Here is a 21,583-nt window from a genome sequence, read left to right as displayed (position 1 = left end):
AGATCCTGTCTCAAAAAAGAATGAGATGGAGAATGAAATAGAAAAACACCTGACACCAACCTCTGAACACACACACGCACAAACTCTAGTGAGTGCACACAGAGGTGCATAGACTAGGCATACATCATACACAGACACACACGAAAAAAGTAACTCCAAAATCTGTTTTTGTTTTGTTTTGTTTTGTTTTTCCGAGACAGGGTTTCTCTGTGTAGCTTTGCGCCTTTCTCTGTAGACCAGGCTGGCCTCGAACTCACAGAGATCTGCCTGCCTCTGCCTCCTGAGTGCTGGGATTAAAGGCGTGTGCCACCACCGCCCGGCTCCTCCAAAATCTGTAGTCAGGTTGTAGAGTGGCCAAATTAGGTTATAAATACATGTCATTGAAGTTAATTTTAAGGAATGATCATAAACATATAGGAAATAACACTTTAGAAGGAATTTGTGTTTTTGCTGAGTTCTACATGTTAAATATGATTTAGTTTAGGTCTTAGATTGTTTGATAGAGGAAACAATGTTGTTATGCTATTAGCATTTACAAAGCCTTTAAAAATGTAATTTCTGCCGGGCGGTGGTGGCTCATGCCTTTAATCCCAGCACTCGGGAGGCAGAGCCAGGCGGATCTCTGTGAGTTCGAGGCCAGCCTGGACTACCAAGTGAGTTCCAGGAAAGGCGCAAAGCTACACAGAGAAACCCTGTCTCGAAAAACCAAAAACAAAAATAAAAAAAATGTAATTTCTATGTAAGAAATTATAAATGACATTGAATCTCTGACATAATGAGTACATCAGAGCCATTAGCCAAGCATTTATAAGTAATATTAAGCCTCTCAATGATCAGTTTCAAGCGGCTGTGGGATATATATATATTATTATTCTACTGATTATATTATGGTCTTAAGACCAACCACATGGCCCTCTGCCTAATCAAATATGGTGGTTGGATTTATCTTTGCCAACAGCAACATTATGCTCTGGCTTTCTTTGATATAGAAATAGTTATAAAAGCCCTAACTTGCCATAGTATGGGATTTTTAAAATATATCATTTTCATGAACTTTTAAAGAGCCAACAGCATGAGTATATTTGTACTCTTGTCTCACCCAGCCCTCCCCATGTCCCAGGCTTACCTGTGCATACCATGATAGCCCTTCTGCCAATGTGTTTTCATAATATACTAGAGTTTGCTAGCTAAGGGGAGATGCAGAAATGAGGAGCACCAACGTTCCTATAACCAGAGGCTTTTCTCTGTCCCACTCTGTCCCACAGCCGCTTGAAACTGATCATTGAGCGGCTTAATATTACTTATAAATGCTTGGCTAATGGCTCAGACTTATTACTAGCCAGTTCTTACATTTAAATGAACCCATTTCTATTAATCTAAATATTGCCACACGGCTGTGGTGTTACCAGTCTACTAGAATGTTGTTCCTTGGGTCACTGGCATCTCCCAGACTCCACCCTTCTCCTGTATCTCTTCTTGGATTTCCTGCCTGGCTCTATCCTGCCTTGCCATAGGACAAAGCAGCTTTATTTATATACCAATGAGAGTAACACATATTCACAGTGTACAAAAAGACATTCCAGAGCACACCCCCCAACTGCTTGCTAGATATGCCAGTTCTCAAACCTCACTCCAGATCACCTGAATCAGAATTGCATTTAAACAAGGAACACAGAGGAGTTTTAGACATGTCCAACTTCAAGTAGCACTATACTGCATATTGCAATTCATCCCAGGCCATGACTCAGACCATAGCATTCAACACTGTTAGCTCATTAGTGAAGTTTTTTTCTCCCAGCATTGAAATTATTCCTTACTCAGTTGATGCTCAGAGTGTAGTCTGATCTGGGGCTCAAAGGCCTTTCAGAAGATCCAATCCATGAGTTACGTCCCTTTTCACCTACCCTGTGAGACCAAGTTTTCATTATATACTTCAAAATATGTCACAACTGACATCATAAAAGCAAATATAAGAATTCCACTGACTCTTATTAAGCATAATAATTTTGGCATATAATTTTGACATAATAACTTTCAAACATGAAAGTGGGCCAGGTGTGGTGACCCATGGGCAGGCAGAACTCTATGAGTTCCAGGCCAGTTTGGTCTACTACAGAGTTCTAGGCCAGCCTTGAATATATAGTGAAACCATTTCAAACAATCAAGACAGAGAAGTGGGGGGCAGGGAAGGAGAAAGAAAAAAAAATTAATTCCATTTTTGTTTCTGGAAAATATAGGGTTTTTCAGAACTGTTATTTATGTTGTGTATTATTAGATGTTCAAAGACCCCAAACCAGAAACCCAGAGAACCACTGATTTAATGTCAGTGAGAAACAGATTCTACTATTTCACTTTCAACTTTATAAACACTTCACTCAGAACTCTGTAGGGAGAGCTCCATAAGGCTGGCTGGGTCTCTTACAGGCTGGACAACTCACTTTTGTAAATTTTGTAACTCTATCTTTTCATGTCACAGTCTTTCAACTATCAATCTATTTATACTCCCTAAAATTTGGTCCTGCTGCCTGGCAGGAATTTATATAATTTTTTTCCAACCAAATGTCATAAATGATGTATCTTCTCTGGGATACTTAGTAACTTAGATTTTTTTTTCTCTCCAGAGAGTTTCAATATTGAAGAGAAGAACTGGCCTAAGATCAAGAGGGACCCATAAACTAAAGGCTCTTGGTTATTCTTCCTGTTAGCATGAGGTAGCATTCTACTGATGTTGGCAGAGACTCCCAAGGGAACCTATGGGTCCTTGGCAACAGCTGATTTTCAATGGTAACATTTAGTCAGCACTTTCCAGTCATGGTGATTCCATTCCTTACATTTAAGTCGCAAGAATTGCTTCCTCCAACAGCTACACAAGGTTGGCTGGGTCTCTTGGCTTCTGGACAACTCAATATTATTCCCTCAAGTCTTGTATTTAGCAGAGAATTGGCAGATTTTCCCATCTCTCAAGAGATACCTAAAGATCTGCTACTTTCAAGCTTTCTGAAATTGTATAAAAATAGCATTTGTAACATTGCATGTTTTCACATCTCTCCTCTATTTGCACCAGAGAGGATAGTAACTCCATAACTCCATTTATTTAAGTTATTGTGAAAAAGAATCTTACTTAAAATGAGCCTGGTGGTGCATGCCTTTAATCCCAGCACTTGGGAGGCAGAGGCAGGAAGATCTCTAAGTTTGCAGCTAGCCTAGTATATGTAGTGAGTTCCAGAACAGCCAGTACTGTTTTTTGACCTTGTCTCAAAAACACAAAACAAAACAACAGAACTTATTTAGCATATCTCCCCACCAGAGTCTTATTAAGGAAGTTTCAGCCAGGAGCAGTGTCTGGAATGTTCGTGCTTGACAAGTACTGATGCATTACAAGTAAAGACCTAGAGCATTTGGTTGACAGTTGATCTAACAGGTTGCATCCAGGGTAAGAAGGCCCCTGGGCCGAACAGTGTATTAGTCAAAGGATCTAGATGGCTTAGTATGGACAGAGACACCTCCCTCAGTTTCTGGCATAAGAAATCCATGGCTTTGGTATTTCATGGGCCTTAGATTAACAGACAGACTTGTTGGGGAACCAAACATGAAGGATAACTAATGGAATTGTTTCCTCTAACAGCTACACAAAGTTGGCTGGGTCTCTTAGTTGTCGGACAACTCATTATTCTTCAGTATTTAAACTTCCCAGAGACAAAAGATCTAAGTTACTAAGTATCTCAGAGGAGATACATTATGTCATTCAGGAGAACAAAATAAACATTCTTGCCAGGAAACAGGGCCAAATTTTAGAGAGAAACTATGCTGGAAATAGTTCCATATGCTTTTATTGATAACTACAATATGATGGCAATCCCTCCATCTAGCAAGTCAGATTGGAGATAAGAGGAAACACTGGTTATCAGGGAGGGAAATGAAGCCTGGAAAATCCGAAGCCGGGAAAATCCATTTTCTCCTGAGCTCATCTCATAAGCCAACTGGTACAATTTGAAGATGAAGCATAACCTTTTAATTTCCCCCACGTTGTCACACAGCACTAGTTACCATTCTTTTAAGAAACCAAGGATTTGGTTTCACTTGGACAACTGTGTTCTTAAAATGTTCTGAATAGAAACTGCCATGGTGAAGGCAGGTGCCAATAGGTGATAAAAAACAACATTTCAGCAATGTGCAGGAACCCCCTGGGCTGCCAGAGGATGGGAAAGAGAACCTGCCATGATATGGAAGAGACTGGAATATCTGAGGCATGCTGTCTTTGTGTCACTGGACATTGGCCTAGCAGTCATGCTCCACTTTCTCTACACCTTTTACACGTGACTCCACTGGCAAAGTCCACGCTAATCCACTCCATGAGGATGTATGTTGATACCATGAAAATATGGAAACTTTTTCCATGGGCTTGAAGCTAGTCGTGAAAGACAGACACAAGAGACCCTGGAGTATTGTGTTTTGCATTGCTAGATACACAAAAGGTGTTTCATCAGTTAAATACCCCCCATGTATGTACGTACACACATCTTTTAACAGACCTTTAATAAGCAATAACAGACTAATGGATTAAAATAGCCCTATCACAAGGCCGAAATACCACATCCCCTGACATTTGGAAAGTTTCTGAGCATTAAAGACAATTCTTGTAGCATTTAGTATGTGAGCACTTTCATGATAGAAGTGAGTTTTTTTTCCAGACAATCTCTTTTTGTACCTAAGGGATTCTTGTTTTGTTCAGCAGCCATGCCTTTTTTCTTAAAAACATCATTGTTGGTTATGTACTTAGGGACAAGTATAAATTGATATCTGGAGTTTTCATTAGAGAACATGCTCCTAAGGCATCTACGTAAAAGGATACAAAGACATTTCAAACAGATAATGCCTACATATCAAGACCCCAAATAAGAAAAATGTAAAAAACACATGAAATAAAGTGAAATGCAGGTGTTCAGACTGATAGCATTCCACATCAAATTCTTAATTTTTTATTTTTTATTTACCTGTCTGTCCTTGTGTGTGTGTGCAGGATCTCTCAAAGACCAGAAAGGAGTGTCAAATCTCCTGAAGCTGAAGTTACTAACTACAGTTCTTTGTGAGTCACCTGACAAGCTGGGAGCTTGTGTTCATGGTCTTCCTGATAGAGCAGCAATGGCTCTTAACCATAGAACCATCTCTCCAGCCTTTGTGCCAAGTTCTTAAAGGAGACTCACTCTCCTTAGAGATAAATGAGGCAGAGACATTTATGCAACAATAAAAACATGCAAATAAGGGGCCCAAAGGAAATTTTCTGCATTTGTGAGCCAAAGATTGCAGAGAACTGTGTGGTAGTTGGGAATACTCAGGAATGAGAATCCAAATGGGAAAATGGGGAAACACAACATCTTATTAGTCTGGAGATCGTGGGAGTTGCAGATAGATGGGATCAGAACTGAAAATAGTAATTACGCTCAGTTAGCTTGTTCCATTTGTAGAAAGGCTAGAGTAAAAGGGTTGCTAATAGAACACGAGGTAAAGGGAGCTTTTTTGTTTATTATTAGCCAATATACCTAAGTAAGAACTACATCGTTTGCACTGGATTTGTCTTTTACTTAGATTTGCTTTGTTTTTTTCTCACCTTAGGCATCTTTAAAATATTAGCTAAAACTGGGCAGTGGTGGCACATGTCTTTAATCCCAGCACTCAGGAGACAGAGGCAGGTGGATCTCTGTGACTCTGAAGCCAGCCTGGTCTACAGAGCAAGTTTCAGGACAGCCAAGGCTACACAGAGAAACCCTGTCTTAAAAAAAAAAAAAGCTAACATTGAAATTTCAAAACAAAACAAAAACCACATTCCTTGCTCATATAAAAGAATCTGAAAAGATTTTCTTTAAAATAACATGCTCCTCTAGTACAGTGTATAGATAATTAACTACTTGAAAGCAGAGAATTTAGTACCAAAACTAATGACACTTGAGATGTATCAATCTGGAGACAAGAATTTAAATTTTTTAATATACATGGTGGAAAAGCAATTTAAAAACTCAATTCTAATTGACTTAAGTTCTTTTGAAATGCTTTAACATTTTAAGGTCCCCCCCCCACATTAGATATTTTATCAGATTGAGGAAAGCACCATTTTAGTGAAAGTTTCCTAGATCTAGCTAGCAATTTATGATCTGGCAGTCCTACATTTTTATCTACCATCATTTCAACCAGTAATCTGAGCAAGTGAGATTTCGCTGATACAATTAGTGTTAAAATATACTGACATTACTGCAGTGTTACTAACATTTCAGGATGGTACTTTCGGTTCAACTTAAGAACCAACGCTGTTAATAATTTGATTTCTTTCAGGTTTCTTGAGTAATTAAAATAGTCTTAAAGGAAGATTGAGTTGGCTCACATACATGTATACAGGCCAGGAACCTATTAAAAGGTTCAGTGACATTACAATTTCACTTTCATGCTGGGCATCATTATTCGACTGCAGGTTCATTAACTATTCAAACACTATTCTGATAAACTTACAATCTTAGTTCGATTTGGTGTGGAGAAACTGAGTGTATTTTATGTAAATACTTAAATTGTATTCATAAATCTAGATTAAAATAAGCATTTAATAAATGGGAAAGCGTGACACCAAAAAAGCTTGTTTTCAAAATAATTAATGCAAAACTTCTGAGGACTCTTAATCACATTTTTCAATTTATGCATATTTGCTGGACAACCAACATCTCTAAAACTAGCATCCAAATCTTCAGTTTGTACAGAGAATAATAAAGCAACATTAGGAATAAGTATTTTTGCACCTTATTTTGTTTTTAGGTGTGTACCTGAACAAGCTCTAGAGATGTAAAGGTCTGTCTCTTTCGTCCTCGTTAAACTATTCAAATAATCTTTCTTCGTGCCTTCAGTTTGAAGGACTTACTACTTTATGTGTATGAGTGTTTGCTTGCATGGACTCGTGTGCACCGCATGTTCACCTAGGCCAGAAGAGGTTGTCAGATCCTAGTGTTTGTGAGTAGCCCTGCGGATGCTGGGAAACTGAACCTGGGTCTTCTGCAAGAGCAGCAAGAGCTCCTAAACCACCGCACCATCTCTCCAGGTTTTCACCCCCCGTTTTTTAGAAGCTACTTCCAAACATTAACAGGCATTTCTTTGGCACTACAATTTACAAAGCAAAAGGAAAATATTGTGGGAAGAGTACCACTTCTATGCTCTGCTCTCACTGGTGTCTTTCAGTCCTCTTTAAAACGTTAGTATCAATTTTATAAGCTTCAAAATATCGAAGCGATCCTACTGAAATTAATATTTTTTACCTGTAACCAAGTAAAGAAAATGTAATAAAAGAGAATACACCATAATTTCCAAGGGCATTTCTCCAGGAAAAAGATCGCTGCATTGTTTTAAAATATGGTGACATGGTAGTATTTCCTTTTGATTATTCCTTTGAACATATTCATATGTAATATACAATGTACTTGATGCGGGGTGGGGGTCAAGAATCAGCTCCAGTTCTAGCTTAGTAAAATCTGAACAAAGACCTATCTGAGAAATGGCTTCTCTTTTCTACGCCGGGCTGACTTATTTTACTTCTGTCCGCACATGGGGGTCGGGGCAATGACTGTCAAACCTTGACTCTCCCAAACCTTAAGCGCAGTTCCCCAGCTCCGGCTTCCGGGTAACCGGAGGGTGGTCCAGGAGCCAATCTCCCTTCGTGTTCCCACATCCCTAGCGAGGCCGGAAACGGACACGTCGGAGACGTCCAGCGCTCTGGGCTGGGCTCCTTTAGCCTCTCCCTAGACCTCACCTTTCTTCTCTCTCACCGCCCACGCCCTCCCCGCTCCCTCCACCGGCACCTGCGCGCGCGCCCCAGATCCCGTGCCCGCCTCCCGCTGGCTGCCAATCACAGCGTTCCGCAGTTCCCTGGTTACCGAAACAACGGTCCTTGGGCTTTGGTCACGCCCCTTGGAACCTCTTCCCGCCTTTCGTGCTCTTTGTCCAATCAATAGCGTCCGAGTGTGCTTTGGTTCCCGCCTCCTCGTCCCCGCCCTCCCGAAGACCCGCCCTTTTTCTTAAGCACGACGGCGTCACCTGACCTGCCCCCTTGATAGAAAGCAGGAAGGGGCGTGTGCGTGAAGGGGCGGGGCGCGAGAAGAAAGCGGCGGGGATGCCGGGAGCGGGGCGGGGCAAAGGCTTGTCAGTCGGATCTCGCGAGAGAGGACGGAAGCCTGTGGGAGCCCGTGGCCTTTAAAGTGCGATTCAGCCCTTTCCTCCGGGGCTAGTTTGTAAACACGGCTGGGCTCCGGGCTCCCGGGTGGTTGAAAGGACCATGAATTAGAGACCTGGAAAGGTGAGTAGTGGTGAAAAGGGCCGCAGCCTTGCAGGCTGTTAGGGATGCAGAGGAAGAAGGCGCTAACATGGCGACGTCTCTGCCTCTAGTCCCCACCCCCCGCCTCCCACCCCCCTGGCGCCCCTGCTGTGGACCCCAGCCCTCAGGACCGCTGTGGCCGCGCCGCCGCCTCTGGCCTGGCGGACCGACCGGACCGTTAGGTAACGCGGCTGCAGCGTCGGCCCCTCCCTCGCGCGCTTTCCCAAGCCTGAGCGAAAAGGAATAACGGCTCCTCTCAGACCCCTCCCTCCGATTTACCATCCTCTTGTGTGGTCACTTGAGAGGTCCCCGGGGCGCTCTTCGGATCCGCCCAGCTGACGGGGAGACCCCCGCCTCAAGTCCTTGATCAGGCCGCAAGAGGGCCCACGCTGGGCTCCCCACCCAGGACTCAGGCAATCGAGGACCGCGGCGTTTGGGATGGTGCGGTGGAGAAGGATGGGAAAGCGTGGCTAAAAAAAATCTAGCGGGGGTCCCTGGCTTCGGTGGAACGTGATGGAGCCAATGGTATGGAGAACCTGGAAGCTCGAGGTCTCGGCCTTTTCTGTCCTTTCTGCCACCCTCACACTCCCGCCACCCCCCACTTTTTCCAGGTGGGGCGGGGCTGAGGTGTGGGTGCATTGATTCTGCTATTTCCCCCTATAAATATATATATAAATATATAAATATATTTATAAATATATATATATTTACCTCGATGGGTGTTGTGCAGAGCTTCTGTAGGGAAATAATCTGTTCCTTTTATCAATACCCTAGGGACAAGGGAGAGAGAATAGTGTGTTTTGGGGGTTTTGTGTATGTGTGTCTGTCTGTCTGCCTGCCTGTGCCTGTCTCTATTTGTGTTTCTACGTAGTGCTGGTTCATTGAGCCAGACCTAGGAGGAGCTGGGGACTGTTTTTATGCGTCTAGGTAATATACAATTGTCTCTTCTTAGTGGGGAGTCTTAAAACTGAGGAGGTCGAGTCAATATAATGGAGTAAAAGGGATTACTCATAATAGACCCTTAGGCCTGTTGACTGATACCTAGATACCTTGTTGAAGTCACAGTTTCTTAGGGATTATACATTATGGAGATATTCACACCTCATGCATGTAATGCTGTATTTGAAATCAGACCAAACACTGACTGTTGTTCTCTGAGCCCTCTTTTTCCTATTTGAAGAAATTCTTAGCCCCTGGAATTGCCATTGTCAGTAACAACCATTTCAGGAATACTCCTTCGGAGCCAAATGGCCTTGGTCTATTGCACCAAAATTGGAAAGTAAGACTTTATAAAAGCCTGTTTTAAAACAAGTAAGTCCAGATAATTTCCTGAAATAGAGACACAGTAGGAATCTTGTATTTAAATTTGCTAAACCTACTTGAAGAATCCCCTGCAATAAACTTTTCCCAAACGTATAGGAATATTTCGTAGAGTATGGTAGAAATGTATCCTGTATAAGTAAAGAAAACGAATTCATGGATTTCCCCCGACCTCCCCAACACACACTTTACTTTTCAAGACAGGGTTTCTCTGTGTAGCCTTGGTTGTCCTGGAACTCCCTCTGTAGACCAGGCTGGCCTGTAACTCAACAGAGATCCACCTGCCTGCCTCTGGAATGCTGGGATTAAAGGTGTGCGCCTCCACAGCCCGGCAAGTTTGTAGATCTTCAGTTGAGTTATAATTAAGCTTCTATATCTTAAAAATAATTTTTAAAAATCTTTCAAATTCACAGTGTGTATGCTGCTCTCCTAAGCTGTTTTTCAGTCTCACTTTTAACTTACCATTAAGTTTTGAAAAACTGTTTAAAATGTAATATTGTGCTCATTTAGAACTTAGTTCTTTGGTATTTTTGTCGGGGAGAAGAAGGGGGTACCGTTAGCCCTTGGCTGTCCTGGAACTCACTTTGTCGACCAGAACTCTGAAGTCTTCCTGCCTCTGCCTCCTAAATGCTGGGATTAAATTTATGAGCCGCCACACCCGGCAGTTCTTTGGTATCTATAATTTCTAGAGAGGCACTTTCAGGGACCTTGTCTTTTATTTTTGATATAAGGTACTAAAAACTTCCTGTAGGCTACCTGGAAATCCCTTTAACATTACTAGGCTCTTTATTTTGTAGTTGGAGCACTATATTATCAAATGTGTTACCTAGAAATTCCTACATTTATTTTTTTATTTGGAAAAGCACTGTTAAACTAAGGTAGTGGTAGAACTGGTTATCATGTCAGCTCTTTAACAAATAATTGGAGGGGTGCTTTGATGGGTATTTAAAATTTTAAAGCTGTATTGTTTTGAAATTAGATCATCCATTAAATATCTCATGACTAACATTAAATCAAGACATCTAGGTTTTTGGTGGGTTTTTTTCCACTTTTAAAATATCTTGAAGACTTGAGTTCTTATTATTTATCTGTACTCTCCTAATCAATTATCTGGCTAAATCTGGTAAACAGCTCTACCATACATGCTGTTTGCACTCATTTTTGCCTTTGGACTCTTTCTTCCTATATGATATGTGTGTCTGGGAACTGGTATTACTTTCTTTTGTTACTCTTGTTGAATTGTCCTTAGGAAGGTAGTTAAGTCTTTCATATTTAAAACAATTTTTTTACTGGAACTCTACTTGATTAGAATTCAGTGAAAGTAATTGGATAATTCACCTGACCCCTGTGAAAATGAGTACAGATAGTACTTGTACTACTCCTTGTATTACCTTGTAGCCTAGAAAAACCACCTACCATTGTTATGTAGTCAATAGTTTAACATTTTTGTGTTTATCTTATATTCACAACTATTTCTTTATACTAAAAATTTGCCTGAGATGCTATATGTTCTGTGTATTTTTTTAAAGTTTTACTTATTTTTATTCTGTGTTTTGCTTGCATATATGTATGTGCACCATTTGTGTGCAGTGCCCTTAGAGGACATCTGAAATCCTGCATCCCTGAAACTAGAGTTACAGGTTGTTGTGAGCCATCATGTGGGTGCTGGGAACCTGTCCCAGGTCCTCTACAAGAACAGCAGGTCCTCCCAACTGCCGAGCCAGCTCTCAGCCCTTGGCTTGCTTTTCTACCCTTGCTAGGAAAGCTCTTTGCTATTGAGCTGGACATCCCCAACCCCTGTATGTAGTTTGTTTTTATTTTTACATTTATGTAGTGTGTGTGTCTGTCTGCCTGTCTGCCTTCCTATCGGTGTGGGTGATGACATATGTATGGAGGTCAAAGGACAACTTTGAGGAGTAAGTGTTCTCTTTCCACCTCCTGGGTTCTGAGGATGGAGCCCTTATCATCAGGCTTGATGGCAAGTACTTTACCCACTGAACTGTCTCATTAGCCCTATATGGAACTCTGATGTTGAAGCAGTAGTGATCATCCTTGCTATTTCTGTCTGTGGGGGAAAAATCCTAGAAAAACACTTCCTTTGTTCTGTTTCTCAAAGGTAAAATAAGGTATCATTTCATAGAAAATGGAGGAATGTCATGAGACTTTAAGACCATGGTAATTGTAAATTTGTGTTTTGTATTACATAACTGAAATACACAAATTATAAATATTTGTGTGATGTATATGTCTTCTCATTGACTTTTATTGACAAACCTAAAACTGGTATATTTTCAATTTAAGATAGAATCTACAATGCTTACTTTGTTCTTTTTTGGTAATCATTGTAAAGGGTTTTAAATTTTCATTTTATTTATTATTGGGTATATGTATGATGTGTTTATATTGGTGCATACATGCCATGACTTGGGTGTGGCGATCAGAACAACTTTATGAAGGCAGTTCTTTCTTTCCACATTAGATGAGTTATAAGTATTGAACTCAGGTTATCAGGTTTATACAGCAAGTGCTTTGCTGGCTGAACCAACTCACTCCCCTAAAATAATTATTATTTCTATTTCTTCTCTTCCTCCTCCTGCTCCTTTTGGGGATAGGGCAAAAGGGTTGTGACTATATTTTGGGGGTGTAGGCGACTTACTGAGATCTGAAGCACAACCCTAATTAGTCTTAACAATAAAAACACAGTCATAGATTGAGGGTGAAAGCTGAAAGATCAGAGAAGCAGAGCAGCCAGCCACCAGAGATTTCCTCCTCTATGACATTTCAGACCGTATGGGGCAGGATCCTGTCTCTGTGATCCTTAGTCTGAATGGTAGTAGGGGCCTAGATCCTGTCTCCACCTGCATTATATTTCTGTCTCCACCTCCCAAGTGCTGGGATCAATGGTGTGAGCCACCACAGCCTGGCTCTGTTTCTCTTTTAGACTGGTTCAATCTCATGTAGCATAAGGTGGCTTTAAACTCCTGATCTTCCTGCTTCCTCCTTCCAAGTACTGGGATTAAAGGAGTGTGCCACCACTGCCTGGCCTCTATGGTTAACTAGTGGCTAGCTCTGCCCTCTGATCTCCAGGCAAGCTTTATTTGTCAGAACACAAACAAAATATCATACAACGCAGGTCCATATCTTAACCAGTAATTCTCAACCGTTCCCCCATTCATATCCAAGAAATAAAAAACTGGAATATAGTAGTGAATGACTTGTTACTGTGAGATCCTTGACAAGGTTCTTAGAGAAACAGAATAATTGTACTTGGCAAATGGACAGACTTGACTTATTTTAGTAGTATATGGTTAACTTCACCTGTACCATTTACCTCTTTTTTTTTTTTTTTTTTTTTTTTTTTTTTTTTTTTTTTGGAGACAGTTTCTCTGTGTAGCCCTGGTTGTCCTGGAACTCACTTTGTAGACCAGGCTGGCCTTGAACTCAGATCTGCCTGCCTCGGCTTCCTGAGTGCTGGGATTTAAGATGTGGGCCACCTTCAATGTTTAAATATGTTCTCTAAAATGTTTTCATTTTTGTAATTGGTTCTAAACTTTTGCATCCCAGTTTTCTACCTTTACCCATTTAGTTTTATCTTTCCTAACACTGTAGTTTTCTATTACATAGATTTTCTGATGTTTGATGATTATGTACAGTTAACATTTCACTTAAGCCACTTGTAAATTTCTTGATATTCAGTGCCTGAATGGAAAAAAAAAGCTTTTTATTTTTTTGATTTATTTGAGATAGGATGTCACTCTGTAGTCCAGGCTGACCTGGAACTCATGATGACCTCAGACCCATGACAGTCCTCCTGCATCAGCCTCCCAAGTCCTGGGATTACAGGCATCATCCACCTTGCCCAGCCAATTTATCTATCTATCTGTCTGTCTATCTACCTATCTATCGATTTTTTTTTTTTAAGTTTTCTCAGGACAGGGTTTCTCTGTGTAGCCCTGGCTGTCCTGTAATCGCTCTGTAGACCAGGCTTACCTTGAACTCAGAGATCTGCCTGCCTCTGCCTCTTGAGTGCTGGGATTAAAGGTATGCACCACCGCCACCTGGAAGTCCATCTAGTTTTTAATAAATTTGTTTAATTTTGAAGACAGGGTCTCACTGTGTAGCACTAACTATTCTGGAACTTGCTGTTTAAACTGGGCTGGATTCTGACTCAGAGAAATCTGTGTGCCTCTCCTTCATGGGTGTTGCTGAAGGTGGCTATGCTCTGCTGCTTTTTTTTCTTCCCTGATTTTAACATTGAATTAATGAGCATATTTTTCTGTCGTATAGTATAAACTTTGCAGTATTTGATACCTTTTTCTTCCTTTGAGTTGTTCCATAAGATAATAAACTCAATGGAATTACTTATCAGAGGATATAAGTATTTGTGGAGTTGCAGAGATTTTCGATTTTTCCCAGAAAAGAGTTAAGCAGGCTCACACTGGCATTTTAGTGTGAATGTACTAGCTTTGCCATCATTTTGCTAACTTTGTGGTCATAATTGATAATTATGATGTGGTCACTTGATTGGGAGTTATTAATGGAAATAAGTTGTGTTGTTTAGTAGTTTCAAAGTCATATAGTTGACCATAATTTTATAGTTACTGAACAATGCCTTATGTACTGGAACAAGTATCTATTTACACATATCTATTTCATATTTTCTGCCACTTCCTCGTTTGTTTCTCTTAAAGTTTACTGAAACTTATGACAACCTAATAACATCAGTGCTTAGATTTTGTGCACTTTTCACATTGATTAGCTTTAATTTATGAGCTACTTTCTGAATTATGATTCCAAGGAATTGCTTAATTTTCTTCCATATATTCTTCTGCACAGTGAATATAGTTTTAGAGTGGTTATTAGGACCCAAATTGTCATGACTCTACTTGTGAGTCATGATTTGCTTAGGCAGATTATTTATTTTCTATAAGGAGAACAACCCTTATCCTTGTAAGCATTTGAAGAGTATCAGCACTCTGTGTCAGGGACTTTCGAGTATTCAATGAATGGTAAGGTGATTACTGTTGAAGTTCATTCAGAAATTCTCATCTCCTATGGTCCTTTCAGGCATGCTTATGATATGACTTGCAGAAAATACAATAGGCATTTCTTTGGTAGCTTTGGCAACAAATTTGGATTTTTCCTAGGAATTTATAATTTATGGTAGAAATTATTACCTTAGAGTTTCCATAAGCCTATTTCAGAGAGCTTCATTTTGTTCCCTATGCACCCTTGCCCTAAGTCAGACTTTCCTTTTCATGTAGTAGTGTAGCATATACATATTTTGAGATTATAAAAATTGATGCTATAATTTTCACTAATCCCACCATCACATTCTAGTGAGACCTTTTGTATCATTTTCTGATGAAATTAAAAATACCACAGTGTGCCAGGTGGTGGTGGCATGCCTTTAATCCCAGCACTCAGGCAGCAGAGGTAGATGGCTCTCTGAATTCTAGACCAGCCTGGTCTACCTAGTGAGTTCCAGGACAGCCAGAGCTACACAAAGAAGCTCTGTCTTGAAAAAACAAAAAAAAACCCAAAACCAAACAAACAAACAAACAAAAGACACAGTTCTAATTATTTGTTCTTTTGAAGTTTTTACCAAGAATTCAGCTAACATAGTTATACCATCAATTCTCAGTTACCATGTTGCAAGTTGCTGGTGTCTTTGTGCCATTTGTCAGGTGTGTTTTAATGGTAAAATACAGATACTGGGCTGGGGATTTTCCTTTCACTTTCTTAAACTTCAACATACTTTGAAAACAAGAGAAAGAAGTAAACTTACTGTTATTGTAATAGGAATTATATGTAACCTGTATTTTTCCTCTTTGTAATGAAAAGTTATTAGTGAGTTCTTACTACTGATGATGATTGACTAAGTGTAATTTTTTTTTTTTTTTTTTTTTTTTTTTTTTTTTGTTTTTCGAGACAGGGTTTCTCTGTGTAGCTTTGCGCCTTTCCTGGGACTCACTTGGTAGTCCAGGCTGGCCTCGAACTCACAGAGATCCGCCTGGCTCTGCCTCCCGAGTGCTGGGATTAAAGGCGTGCGCCACCACCGCCCGGCTCTACTAAGTGTAATTTTTAAAACTGTGTGTGTGGTGTACCTGCACATCCATGAGAGTGTGTGTGTGTCTCTATGGTTGTACATTCACATGTGTGGAGGCCTGGCATAATTTCGAGTGTTTGCCTGAATTAGTCTCTAACTTATTTTTTAAAGTTTTTATTTGTTGTTGTTGTTGTTGTTATGTGTATGTGCTTGTGCATGTGCATGATGTGTATTTGTGGGCATACATGGGTGTAGAGATTGGAGGACAATTTTGTGGAATCAGTTCTCTCTCTCTCCATCTTTGCATGGGTTCCAAGGTTCACACTCAGGTTGTCATGCTTGTACAGTGAATACCTTTACCCACTTAGTTATCCACATTCGTTTTTGAAGTGGAGTCTCATTAAACCTGGAGCTCATGCATTCAGCAAGGCTAGCTGGCGAATGGATTCTAGAGATCGACCTGACTCCTCTATGCCAGCACTATGGTTACAAATTCGAATCTCTCTCCTCGGCCTAGCTTGTATGTGGGAACTAGGGATCAAACCCAGGTCCTCGTGCTTGTGTGTCAAGTACTATGCTGACAGCCATTTCTCCAGCTCACAAATAATTTTAATTTTCTTTTCTTTTTGGTGTGTTTACATGTATGTGGTATATGTTTGTGTGCATGGGTACATATCAGGATACTTCCTTCAACCTTTTCTCTACCTTATTTTTTGATGCAAGGTCTCTTTCTGAACTTGAAGTTCACTCTTTGACGAGAACGATTGTTTAGTGAGCTCCCAGGATCCACTTGTCATGGTTTAATCTCTGGCACTGCATAAACCAGACATTGTAGCACAGGTATGTGATCTCAGTAGTGGGAAAGCAGAGGCAGGAAGAGCTAAAGTTTAAGGTTATTCTTGGCTATATACCAGCCTAGGTCATGAGAGTTTACCTTCAAAACAAAAGGCAGCCTTAGCTGGTCTACAACTCATTAGAGAGAGCCTTTCCTCTGCCTCCCAAGTGCTGAGATAAAAGGTGTATGCCACCACTCCTGGCCCCTAAACATTTTGTGTTAAAAAACTAAAATTTTAGTGAAGAGAAGGCAGCAAGTATATTTTATTCATATGTTTTGAGCAAAAGTAATATTGTAAACATTATATCATATAACTAACTCTGTTACCAAATCTAAAACCATGTTTTTAGTAAAACTTAATCTACTACTTTGTATATTTGTCACTTTTAGTCTATGAGTTCTGAGAAACATCAGCTTGCCTACTTAACCTAGGCATCAGTGGTCTGGGAATAATTTAAAATAAAATTTAACTTTAAAAGTAAGTTAATTTGCCAGGTGGTAGTGGTGCAAGCCTTTAATCTCAGCACTTGGGAGGCAGAGGCAGGCCTGGTCCAAAGAGCAAGTTCCAGGATAGCCAGAGCTACACAGAGAAACTCTGTCTTGAAAAACAAAACCAAACAAAGCCCAAAAGAATAAGCTATTTTGTTTTTGGATTTTTTTTTTTCTTTTGAGATATGTAGCTCTGCATAGCCTGGAATTCACTATGTAGACCAGGTTGGCTTTGCCTTCCTAGAGATCTGTCTGCCTTTCTCTGTCTCCTGATTGTTGGGATTAAAGGCATTGTGTCCAGTATTACTTTTTTTTTTTAATTAAAGAATATTTTTGTGATATTGAACTGATTTTACTATTGACATATTCATTTATTGTGTGCTTTATGCATCTCATCATCATTGAGATCAAAGCTTCAGTATGCTATTGATAATGATATGCCTGGAAAACGTGTTGTATGCTATGAGTAGAGAAAAAATTAAAAACTACTTCCCTCGCTGAGGTTGGGAATACATTTCTCACTTTTGAAGAGTTTCATTTCCCTCCATTGATGAGCTAAGCATTCCATAGTCAGTATACACAAGGATGATATGAAATCCACAGACTAAAGATCAGTTTTAACTCTCAGATTTTGGCATTAAATGTGTAGTGTTCAGTTTCTAGGCATAAACATAAAGTATGGTTTAGTATTAAGCATGATTTAGTATTTAATATTAAGTATTTAGTATTGGTATAAAGTATGATTTAGTATTAAGCATTAGGAAAATGCATTTAAAGTCAAAGTAAAATGCAGTATAACTTACATAAACTTAATACTGTTTGAGTTCATGCTCTAGTCTGTATTTTACACATTATTTTCTTAATTCTTTTTTTTTTTTTTTTTTGGTTTTCGAGACAGGGTTTCTCTGTGTGTGTGTGTGTGTGTGTGTGTGTGTGTGTGTGTGTGTGTGTGTGTGTGACTCTCTGTTTTCTGTGTGTGTGTGTGTGTGAGAGAGAGAGAGAGAGAGAGAGAGAGAGGGAGGGAGGGAGGGAGTGTGTTAGTTTTATAAAATGTGTGTTTTGTTGTTTATACATGGATAAGAGAAATGTAGTGCTTGTCTTTGTTGGCTTATTTCACTTAACATAAACGTAAGAATCTCTAATTCTATTCATGTTGTTACAAGTGACCAGATAGCATTGTATGCTTGGGGCCCTAAAGCCAAAACCAATGTGTTGACACTGTTATGTGCAGTTTGGAGTCTCTGGGGAAGAATCCACTTGCAAACTCACTCAAGTTGTTGGCTGTACAGTTGTAGAACAGCCCTCCCTCTGCCCTTGCTTCACACCTGCCCAGGGCTGCTCTTAGCTTGAGGAGGCTGAAATGCTTCCCTTGTGGCCATCTCTGGCAGTGGCAGATCAGGTCCTCTATTTTTAACCCATCTGACTTCCTTTTCTGGCTAAATCTTTTACTCCAGATGGAAAAAGGTCTCTGTTCTAGAGCTTACCATGATGGATACAGGGTATTCTGGTTTTGGTATCCGTAATCTCTGTATACCTGCAGAGTTCCCTTTTAATATAACCTAGTCATGAGTTCCAGGGATTAGAGCATAGACATTTTTTAAAATACATATATTTTTCATTGTGAAAGCTAGTCTGCTTTATTTTTTTTTTTTTAATTTTATGTGTGTTTTGTCTGCATGCATGTCGGTGTGAGGGTGTTGAATCCCCTGGAGTTAAAGACAGTTGTGAGCTGCCATGTGGGTGCTGGAATTGAACTGGGGTCTTGAAGAGCAGCCAGTGCTTTTAACTGCTGAGTCATCTCTCCACCTCCTTTGAGCATGGACATTTTTGAGGGACCATTCTATCTATTACAAATTGACTCCTTAAACTTTCTTATCGTAAGTTTAAATCACTGAAAAATATGATTTCTGTGTTTTTTAAATATGGTCAGCACTCTTAAAAGTATCTAATAACATACTTAATACTATTACTGGTTTTAAAATCAAGCTAAGCTTAGTAGTTGAAATTTTCATTGCTCCTTTTCACTAAATTCTTGTTTCCTTTTTATCCCTTCAACATAATTTTATTTGGATCCAGTATATCTTAGTGTTTAAGAATACTTTATTGATCATTTTCTACTTTATAATAACTATAAACCTAACTTTTCAATTTTCATATTTATTTCTTTTCTTCATTCTCGTGGAACTCTCTCTCAGGACAGTGTATTTTCAGATAGTATTTCAAAAGTGAAAGAAGTAGTCATTAAATGAAAATTGTTTTTATTATCCACTACAGAGCATGTGGAGAATTCAGAACATTATTGAACACAGGACAAGATACAATTGATGAAACCAAGATACAATTGATAAAACCATGCTTTGAGTTTAGCAGAAATACAGTATAGGAAAAGAGGATTAAATATACCTTTATTAATGGATGCTTTGTGATGGTCTTATTTAAAATTATTCATATTTTAAACTGCAAAGCCAGAGCAGTGTGTCCAAATAAGATTTGGGATAAGTGAGGAGTACAGGGACATTTCTGTTTTTGAAAGCATGAAAAAGGGACTTGGGGAAAAAGACAAGTTGAAGGCTTAGAAACCAAGTATCATTTGGGAGGCTTTCATGTGACATCATTGATAAACAACACTTAAGGTTGTGACTTTGTAGATTTGCCCCACGCCTGCTTACATACAGTCTTACTATGTACCACCCAGGATTTCTCTTGGACATATTAGACTCTTGAGTTTGTGACCAAGAAAAGATTGGTTCCTCTTTAACACGGATGCCTATCCCCTGGGCTCTGTGTTGTTAGGGTTTGGCTCTCTATTAGAGTGTTTACTGTTCGCAGTCCTGGTACCTTTGTGTGGAGACACTGCCTCTTGCCCGTAGGTTAATTTTGTCCAAATGTACAGAAAGTGGGTAGGGTGATATTGGTGAAGGAGAGAGTCCTTACATCTGTGCCTTCGGAGGTTCAACAAGTGTTACTTTTAATGTTTACCAAAGTCTAGATGATTATGGGTAAGTCAAGCTGGTAGGACAGGTCTGGCTGGTTAGTTTAACCTTGTTGCCTTTTGATTGAAGGAATGATAATTGCCTTGCTGTGTTTCAAGATGCTAGTTCCAGATCTTTGTGAACAACTGCTGAAATAAGAATATAAACATCTGTGTGCAGATAGGCAAACCTAAAGCCACGCTTGTAAAAATGAACATTCTCTGAAAAAAACAACATAGTTTGCAGGAGCCTCTCTCTGCCTGAAATATGTGAGCATTGTTTCATTGTCAGCACCCAGAGCAATATGCAAGGCCAGTCTGCAGGTGGTGAGGAAGAAGGGGCGATCATGAATACCAGAACGGCAATGGAAGAGCACAGAAAAAACAAAAAATGAACTGTGCTTGGGGAGAGTAAACTCATACAGGTCATCCACAAAACTGTCCTTTGAATTGCTGTCCCATTTATAGCCAAGTTTTGCATTTGTGTTGCTAAATAATCTTCTTTGAGTCCTTTCTTCATAAGGAACAGTTTGTATTTAAAACAGATTTTTTTGGGGGGGGCAGCTTTGAAATAAGACATTTCCTGGTTTCTGATTTTCCACTTTAAGATATTAAACATATTAAGCAACCTTCATGAAACCTAAAGGAAAGTGTTGCCCTTCTTTCCAGTAGTCTGCAATAGGAAAATCTCCCAAATTCTTACATGGCCTGATAATGGGGGGCTTATTCTCAATGTACTGGTACAGGAGCATCTGTTTCCTTTTGAACATCATGCTTTGGAAATCAACGTAGTTGGTTTCTTTCCCTAACATAGTTGATAGCTGAACCATCCACCAAGTTCATAGCCCTCTCACCTTGTTCAGTACTTACATAACAGATCTGTGTAATCATTTGTAAGTTTTGTACATTGCCTGTAAGAGCTTACCCTCAGCCCTGCTGTGGTGGTACACACCTTTAATCCCAGTATTTTGAGGCAGAGGTAAGCAGAGCTCTGAATTTGAGGACAGCCTAGTCTACACAGTAAGTTCCAGGACAGTCAGGGCTACACAGAGAAACCCTGTCTAGAAAAACCAGAGAGAGAATGAATGAGTTTACTCTCCTGTATTACAATGATTTAGATTTTTCTTTGCTCTTACATTGCCATTCTGATATTCATGATTGTCCCTCCTCCTCCTCCTCCTCCTCCTCCTCCTTCTATCACCTACAGATTGGCCTTGCATGTTGAGGGAAACCTTTATGAATGTTGGCCATTCTCTGCCAGTGGCAAGACCTTTTTTTTTTTTTTAAAGATTTATTTATTATTTATTATGTATACAGTGCTCTGTCTGCATGTATGCCTACACACCAGAAGAGGATACCAGATGGTTATGAGCCACCATGTGGTTGCTGGAAATTGAACTCAGGACCTCTGGAAGAATAGCCAGTGCTCTTAACTGCTGAGCAATCTCTCCAGCCCAGTGGCAAGACCTTTTTATGAGATACCTAGCCATCTTACATTTTAGAAAGAAATGAGTAGGATGGCAGCTAATTATCTAACAACATGCATACCCTTTTTCCTCATTGGTAGATATTTCA

At 39.8% G+C, this 21,583-nt stretch overlaps 1 protein-coding gene across 8 annotated transcripts in view; it reads left to right on the top strand.

The window, feature by feature from the left end:
• Window positions 1-8,183: 8,183 nt before the first annotated feature.
• Window positions 8,184-21,583, top strand: part of Atf2 (activating transcription factor 2) — a 93,204-nt gene continuing 79,804 nt past the window's right edge. For 4 of the 8 annotated variants that reach the window (XM_052723585.1, XM_052723581.1, XM_052723583.1 and 1 more), the window contains exon 1: window positions 8,186-8,326. The gene's annotated coding sequence lies outside the window, so the exon portion shown is untranslated. Of the gene's footprint in view, window positions 8,327-8,634; window positions 8,870-21,583 lie in introns of those variants that run through there. The other 4 variants (XM_052723588.1, XM_052723587.1, XM_052723586.1 and 1 more) reach the window with 3 other exon arrangements.

The sequence above is a fragment of the Peromyscus californicus genome, unplaced genomic scaffold (assembly GCF_007827085.1).
Source record: "Peromyscus californicus insignis strain IS unplaced genomic scaffold, ASM782708v3 Scaffold_7__1_contigs__length_154581171, whole genome shotgun sequence".
Lineage (NCBI taxonomy): Eukaryota > Metazoa > Chordata > Mammalia > Rodentia > Cricetidae > Peromyscus > Peromyscus californicus.
The sequence above is the reverse complement of the archived record's forward strand: the minus strand, read 5'-3'. Positions and strand labels throughout refer to the sequence as shown.